This window comes from Octodon degus, unplaced genomic scaffold (genome assembly GCF_000260255.1).
Source record: "Octodon degus isolate 3935 unplaced genomic scaffold, OctDeg1.0 scaffold00111, whole genome shotgun sequence".
NCBI lineage: Eukaryota > Metazoa > Chordata > Mammalia > Rodentia > Octodontidae > Octodon > Octodon degus.
Window position 1 is genome coordinate 1,924,217 of NW_004524687.1, and position 7,215 is coordinate 1,931,431.

Below are 7,215 nucleotides of genomic sequence, written 5' to 3' on the forward strand. Positions count from 1 at the left end.
TGCTTGCCAGGGAAATGCTTATTCTACTAAGCCATCTCCCTGGCCCCACCATGCTGATTTTATCACAGTAGCTTTGTAGTATAATTTAAGGTCAGGAATTATGATACCTCCTGCCTTTCCTTTGTTTCCCAGGATTGCTTTTGATATTCTGGATCTCTTCTGGTTCTAAATTAATTTTAGAAAGTTTTCTCTAGCTCTGTGAAGTATACTAATGGTATTGTAATCAGGATTCCATTGAATCTGTATAACAGATTTTGGGAGTATGGCCACTTTCACAGTGTTGGTTCTTCATATCCAGGAACATGAAATATTTTATCATTTTCTCAAATCTTCTTCAGTCTCTTTTCTCAGAGTAACATAATTTGCACTGTGTAAATCTTTTTTCCATACTAAGTATTTCATAAAAGATTGATTCCTAAGTATTTCTTTTTTTTTTTTTTTTTTTTTTTTTTTTTGGATGGTAAAGGCATGGTTTCCCTAATTTCTCTGTATTCATTGTTTGTGTACAAAAATGCTACAGATTTTTGGGTGTTGACTTGTATCCTGCTACATTGCTAAATTTGGTGATTAAATCTACAACACTTTTGGAGTTTTTGAGGTCTTTTGTGTAGAATATCATGTCATCTGCAAATGATAATTTCACTTGTTCTTTTCTAATCCTTATTCCTTTTATTTCTCTCTCTTTTCTTATTTCTCTGGTTAATGTTTCCAGAACTATATTGGAGTGGAGACAGTTGACATCCTTGTCTTGTTCCTGATTTTAAAGTGAAAACTTTCACTTTTTGCCTGTTTAGTATGATGTTTGCTGTTGGTTTCTCACTGATAGCTTTTATCAGGTTGAGATATGGACCATCTATTCCAATTCTCTGTAGGATTTTTATTATGAATGAGTATTGTACTTTGTCAAAAGCTTTTTCTGCATCAATTGAGATGATCATGTGTTTGTTATTCTTGGTTCTATTGATGTGGTGTATTACATTTATAGATTTGTGAGTGTTGAACCATCCCTGCATTCCTGGAATGAATCCCACTTGGTCATGGTGTATAATCTTCTTGATGCTACATCTGTTTGCTAGTATTTTATTGAGGATTTTTGCATCTATATTCATTAGAAAGATTGGCCCGTAGTTCCCTTTTTTAGTTGGATGATTTTTTTTTTTTTTTTCAGAATCGGGGATTGAACTCAGGCCCTTGCACTTGTCAGGCAAGCGCTTATTCTACTGAGCTATCTTCCCGGCCCCAGGATCTTTTTCTGGTTTTGGAATCAGAGTAATACTTGCCTCCAGGAATGAGTTTGGGAGAATTGCTTCCCTTTCCGTTTCATTGAAGAGTTTGAGAAAAGTTGGGATTAAATCTTCTCAAAATTTCTTGTAGAATTCTGCTGTGAAGTGTGGTTTAATTCTGTTGTTTTGTAATGGCCAGAATTGGATATGTTGCCCACAGGAGACAAAATTAAAAGGAATTTCAGAACTTTTATTAATTAACTGGCAACCTATGTGCTCCCCTCCCCATCTGGGAAGACACAAAGGCCTAATTCTTTGTTCCCTACTTGCTTTTATAGTTTCTTTGGGCCAGCTGGATAGCTCAGCGATTAAATTGCCTGCTTATGCAGGCACAGGGGCAGGGAGTTGGATCCCCAGCATGCCATACCAGCCCCACCCCCTCCCTGGGGGAGCACTGAGCTAGCATTTGAGACTGAGCATGGTGGTGCACTCCTATAATCCCAGTTCTTGGGAGGCTGAAAACAGGAGGATTACTGAGTCTGATCTGTGTAGTGAGACCCTGTACTAAATACATTTAAAAAATAAATAATAAGTTTCTTCATTGCTGTGGCAAGTGGGCAGGAATATAATGCTCCCTATATCCTATTGGTGCAGGGTCAGAGCAAGACTGTGATGCCCCTATATCCTATAGGTGTGAGGTCTCGGGCAAAGGAATTTATGGCTTAGTATGGGCAAATAGTCTTGTTTTTGTTTTTTTGGTGGAACCTGGATTGAACTCAGTCCCTTGCGCTTGACAGGGAAGCACTTATTCTACTGAGCCATCTCCCTGGCCCATCTTGTCTTCTTATTGCCCTAAATGGGTCCTGTCTCTTCATCTCCTATATGTTTGTGAAGTTTCTAAGAGAGCAGGGGAAGGAGTGAGAAACAGGGTAATTTAGGCAAGGCTGCTTCTATGTAAATACTTTAGGCAGGGGTTAAACTAAATTGAATTCTCCCTCAGTCTCTTCTACTTCTAAAAGTGAATAGAGCATTATGTTAGACGCCATCCCTTACAATTTCTTTGCTGATTTTTTGCCTAGTTGATCTATCCCTTGGTGACAATGGAGTGTTAAAAGTCCATTACTATAGTATTATTGCTCATTTGATTTTTCATGTCTGTTAAAATTTGTCTTAAGCCTGGGGAGATGGCTCAGTAGAATAAGTGCTTCCCTGGCAAGCACAAAAGCCTGAGTTCAATCCCCAGTTCCATAAAATTTGTCTTATGTAGGAGAGTGCTCCTACATTGAGTGCATATATAATTGTTATCTCTTCCTCTGGCAGTTTTCCCTTAACAAGTATGGAGTGACCTTCTTTATCTCTTTGGATGATCTTTGGTTTGAAGTTGATATTGTCAGCAACCAGGGCAGCTACCCCTGCTTTTCTCTGATTTCCTCTGGTGAGGAGACTTGTCTTCCATCCTTTGACTTTTAGTCTGTGAATTTCCTTTTATGTTAAATGTGGTTTTTGTATGCAGCATATTGGATTTTGTTTCTTAACCTACCCTGCTAGTGTGTTTCTTTTAATTGGTGAATTGAGGCCGTTTACACTGATGGTTATGACTGATAATATATTGGCTTATCTTTTTCATGTTGTTTTCCTGATATAGGTTCTGTACTTTTTCCCCTCTTTTTAATTACTTGATCTACTTGATGGCTCCTTTCTGTTCTTGAAGCTGTGATGACTTCTGTCTCTTTCTAGAATATCTGTCTGTACTCTTTGTAGTGTTAGTTTGGTGGTCATGAATTTTCTTAATTGTTCTTTGTCATAAAAAGATCTTTTTTTAACTTTTTTTTTTTTGTAGAACCGGGGATGGAACTCAGGCCCTTGTGCTTGCCAGGCAAGCGCTTATTCTACTGAGCTATCTCCCCGGCAAAGGATCTTATTTCATCATTGAATTTGAGAGTTTTGCAGGGTACATCAATCTGGACTGGAAGTTGTTTTCTTTCAGGACCTGAAATACTTCACTCCAAGCTCTTCTTGATTTGTTTGTGCTGAGAAATCTGCCGTGATTCTGATGGGCTTTCCTTTGTAAGTGATCTGTTTCTTTTCTCTATTAGCTTTTAATATTCTATTATTTTGCTCAATTTCTGAGATCTTGATTATTATGTTTCTAGGTGTTGATTTATTTTATTTATAGCTGTGCCGAGTTCTGTATGCCTCGCTTAACTGTATGTCAGTTTCTTTATTATTTTATTGAGAAATACTAATGAGACAGTTTCAAAACCAATTAGAAGAGGCGGTGACCTAGCGCGGCGGTCTCCGTGCCGGGCTCTGGAGTGCGAGGTCACCAGTTTGCGCCCCCGTCCCGACTCTTTCTATTTGGGCTGGGGAGATGGCTCAGTGGTCTAAAGCACCTACTTAGAACAAGCTTAGCAAAAAAGCACAGGGACCGCAGTTCAATCCCCCAGTACCACATGCCAGCCAGACCCGCCCCCTGGTGGGCTGAGCTGGCCACACACATACACACACACACACACACACACACACACAAATAAATAAAAATTAAAAAAAAATTAGTAGGACAGTTTCAATAATTAATACATTGCATATTGTTATCTTCGTAGTGGTTATTCATAGTACAAGATGCAGACATGATATCCTGTCCAAACACTATTAGTACAAATCTTTCTTCTCATTGAATTAAGAGAAAGTAGCTGTATATCTATCCTATTTTGTATATACAGATACAAAGTGGTCCTTCATTTGTATCCCCTTTTTTGTTTAGTTTTGTCAGAGATGGGTATTCCATTGCCATTTAAATATTGTAGGTGCCTGAATTCAGCAAAATATTCCAATTAGTCCAGTAGTCCATAATAGTAGTGGGTTATCCATAGGACTGGCAATGTCAGAAGTTGTTGACTTGAACCTTTTACAGCTAAGCACATTAATAGAGCTTTACTTTTTATACCTTGTTTTTATATTTTTCTGCTGGATGGTTAAGACCAAGATAAAGCAAGACCTATATAACAAGAAATGTAACTTTTGTATCTTACAAAGTCAGTCAAATCCCCTCAGGATTTACCCTGAAACTCTGTACCGCAGTTTGTAGATCTTTTGTTCAGTGTGAGCCATGTGGATGAGTCACAGCCATTGCTTGACCAATTTGCTTTCTGTGAAATCCTGAGAGAATGTTTTCTCTCCATGTGACTCTCCTTAGGCACACTCTACATCATTCATCACTTTCCTTTGTTGCCCCATATTCTCCTTGATCAGTAAATTTGAGACACAACTGAATTACAGGTGTATGTCAGTTTTTCTCATGTTTGGAAAACTTTCTGCTGGTACTTCTGCCAGTAGTATTTTTTTATGTCATTTGTGCTGTCTCCTGCTTCTTCATTGACACCTGTTATTCTTATATTATTTTTCTTTACTTTGTCTTGTACCTGCTGAATTGTTATTTCCTGGTTCCTTTATATATATATATATATATATATATATATATATATATATATATATATATAGTACAGGGTCTCACTATGTAGATCGGACTTGTAGTGATCCTCCTGTTTTCAACCTCCTAAGCGCTGGTATTATAGGCACATGCCACCAAGCCCAGTCTCAATTGCCGTCTCAGCATGCCTCGGAGGTGGGGCCAGCACAGCACACCAGGGATTGAACACTGGCCACTGTGCTCTGCCTGAATAGGCACTTTAGTCCACTGAGCTATTTGGTCAGCCCTCCTTGTTGGTTTTAAGACATCTTTTATTTCACGTTCATTAGCTACACTGTCTTCAAGGTCTGAAAGTATCTTAAGTTTCATTCAAGTGGTTTTGCCAGCTTTCAATGGAGTTCTTAATTTCCGGGATATTTGTTTTAATTTGTTTCATGCACTCTTAATTCATTTCTGTATTGTTCACTCAGTGTTTCCATCATTTTTCTATTCTGCTCTACTTTTCTGTCTTCTTTACCTGTGCTGAGCAATTCTTTCATGATTGTTGTCCTTTCTTTTTGGACCTGAGAGATTATTTCTGATCTTATTTCTTCTATAGCCTGATGGACTTGTTTTCTTCAGTTGCTATCATTTCAGAGATTTCAGATGTGTGCTTTCCAAGTTCTTATGTCTTTGTCTCCTGGATTTGTTGGTGGGCTAAAGGATTGAGATTGCCTTTTGCTACTGCATTTTGGCATTTTTGAAGCTCCCAGTAATCAATCACCTAGACAGAGTCCTGCAGACTGCCCAGCATCTGCCAACGTTTTTTTTTTTTTTTTCTTTTGCGAAACTAGGGATTGAACTCAGGCTCTTGCACTTGCCAGGGAAGCATTTATTCTGAGCCATCTTCCCGGCCCCCAAGGTTCTTAAATGGTGTCAGGAAAGCTTTATGCCTGCACACATCGGGCCCACAGATAATTGCTATCTTGCATCCCGCCCACCCTGTTCTTAACAATTGTATATTATACTGAATTTTAAACATTATTGATGACTGACCTTTGCCCTTCTTTTCCATATTCAGCCATGTCTATGTCAGCTCACAGAACTGGGTGAATAAAGAAGGGCCAAGGCAGACAAGCCAAAAAGGGGCAGAGTAATCTAGCAAACAGGACAGCAAAGAGGCCAGTGAAATAAGAATCCAGTGCAGTACTTCATATTGCTAAGGTTCAGGAAAAAAGGACTGAGTACTGATGCTGGATTTGACAAAGTTGATGTTACTAACACTGATGATTTTGGTGGTATGCTGGAAAAAAGTCTGGGAGGGACTAAAGAGGACGGTGAGGTGGGAGACCAGGGCTTTGGGCAGCCTATTTATTTATTTATTTATTTATTTATTTATTTATTTGGAGGAACTGGGGATTGAACTCAGACCCTTGCACTTGCCAGGGAAGTGCTTATTCTACTGAGCCATCTCCCTGGCCCCCCATGGGCAGCCTTTTTAAAGTTAAGAGAAACAGCCACTGAGGTGAGGGGGTAGGTTTATTACAAATGGGCAGTGAAGATTTAGGCATTGGTTTGTCTGCGAGGGATCTCTGGTGGCTTTGTGATAGCTCTAGCCCCTCAAAATTGATTTATTGGGCCAGGAGATAGGTCCTGTGTTGGAGTGCCAATACAAAAAAAAAATATTTGTCTAGTGTATCCTTCCCTTACACCCTCTGACTTATTGCTTAGAATAGATACTTCCAGCTCCTCAAACTTCATGTTGGGATCTTTCATGACTGTTTTAGATTTGACACACACCGATGTCCTCTGCAGTAGGCGTCCTGACCATACCCCCTCTCCATTTCCATTTTTCTTGCCTAATTATGGCCTTGCACACATTGGTTTCTGTCTGCCTGAAGTCACATATACACCTGAATTTTTTTTTTTGAGGTTGGGTTTCGGTATGTGGTTCAGGCTAGCCTCCAGCATTGGGATCACAGGCATGCATCACTGTGTCCAGCATGTTTCACTTTCTCCCCTCCTGAAGCATTGGGTGGCTGCCTGTTTTCTGCCCCCTATTGCTGTACTTAAGAATATATAGCCCAGCTCTGGTTCAACCAAGCGGCTCCATAATTGACACTGCCCATGACTGGCTGTACCCAAAGCAAGCAGATGTGAGCCAGTGCTGGGGCCCAGGAAAGTACTGGGAAAGAACAGTGTGCTACCCATCTGTGGGTGCAGACAGCCCGCACAAAGGCACCGAAGTATTCCTGAGATAGGGTGGTATCATCAGCCAGCTGTCAGCTAGCTCTATCCCTGGACTTCTTAGGGGAATGGTTCATGAACTTTTGGTTATCCATCTGGAATTTTACTTTTTTTTGTTTTTTGGTGCTACAAGGAGTCATCATGACCTTGTGCTTGCCAGGGAGTTGATTATTTCACTTTTAAGTCCTAGATAACACCTGGATCAGATTAAATGTCATTTTATCAGTCTTTAACACTGTAACAGGGGCTGGTGAGATGGCTCAGTGGTCTAAAGCACCTACTTAGAACAAGCTTAGCAAAGTACAGGGACTGCGGTTCAATCCCCCAGCACCACGT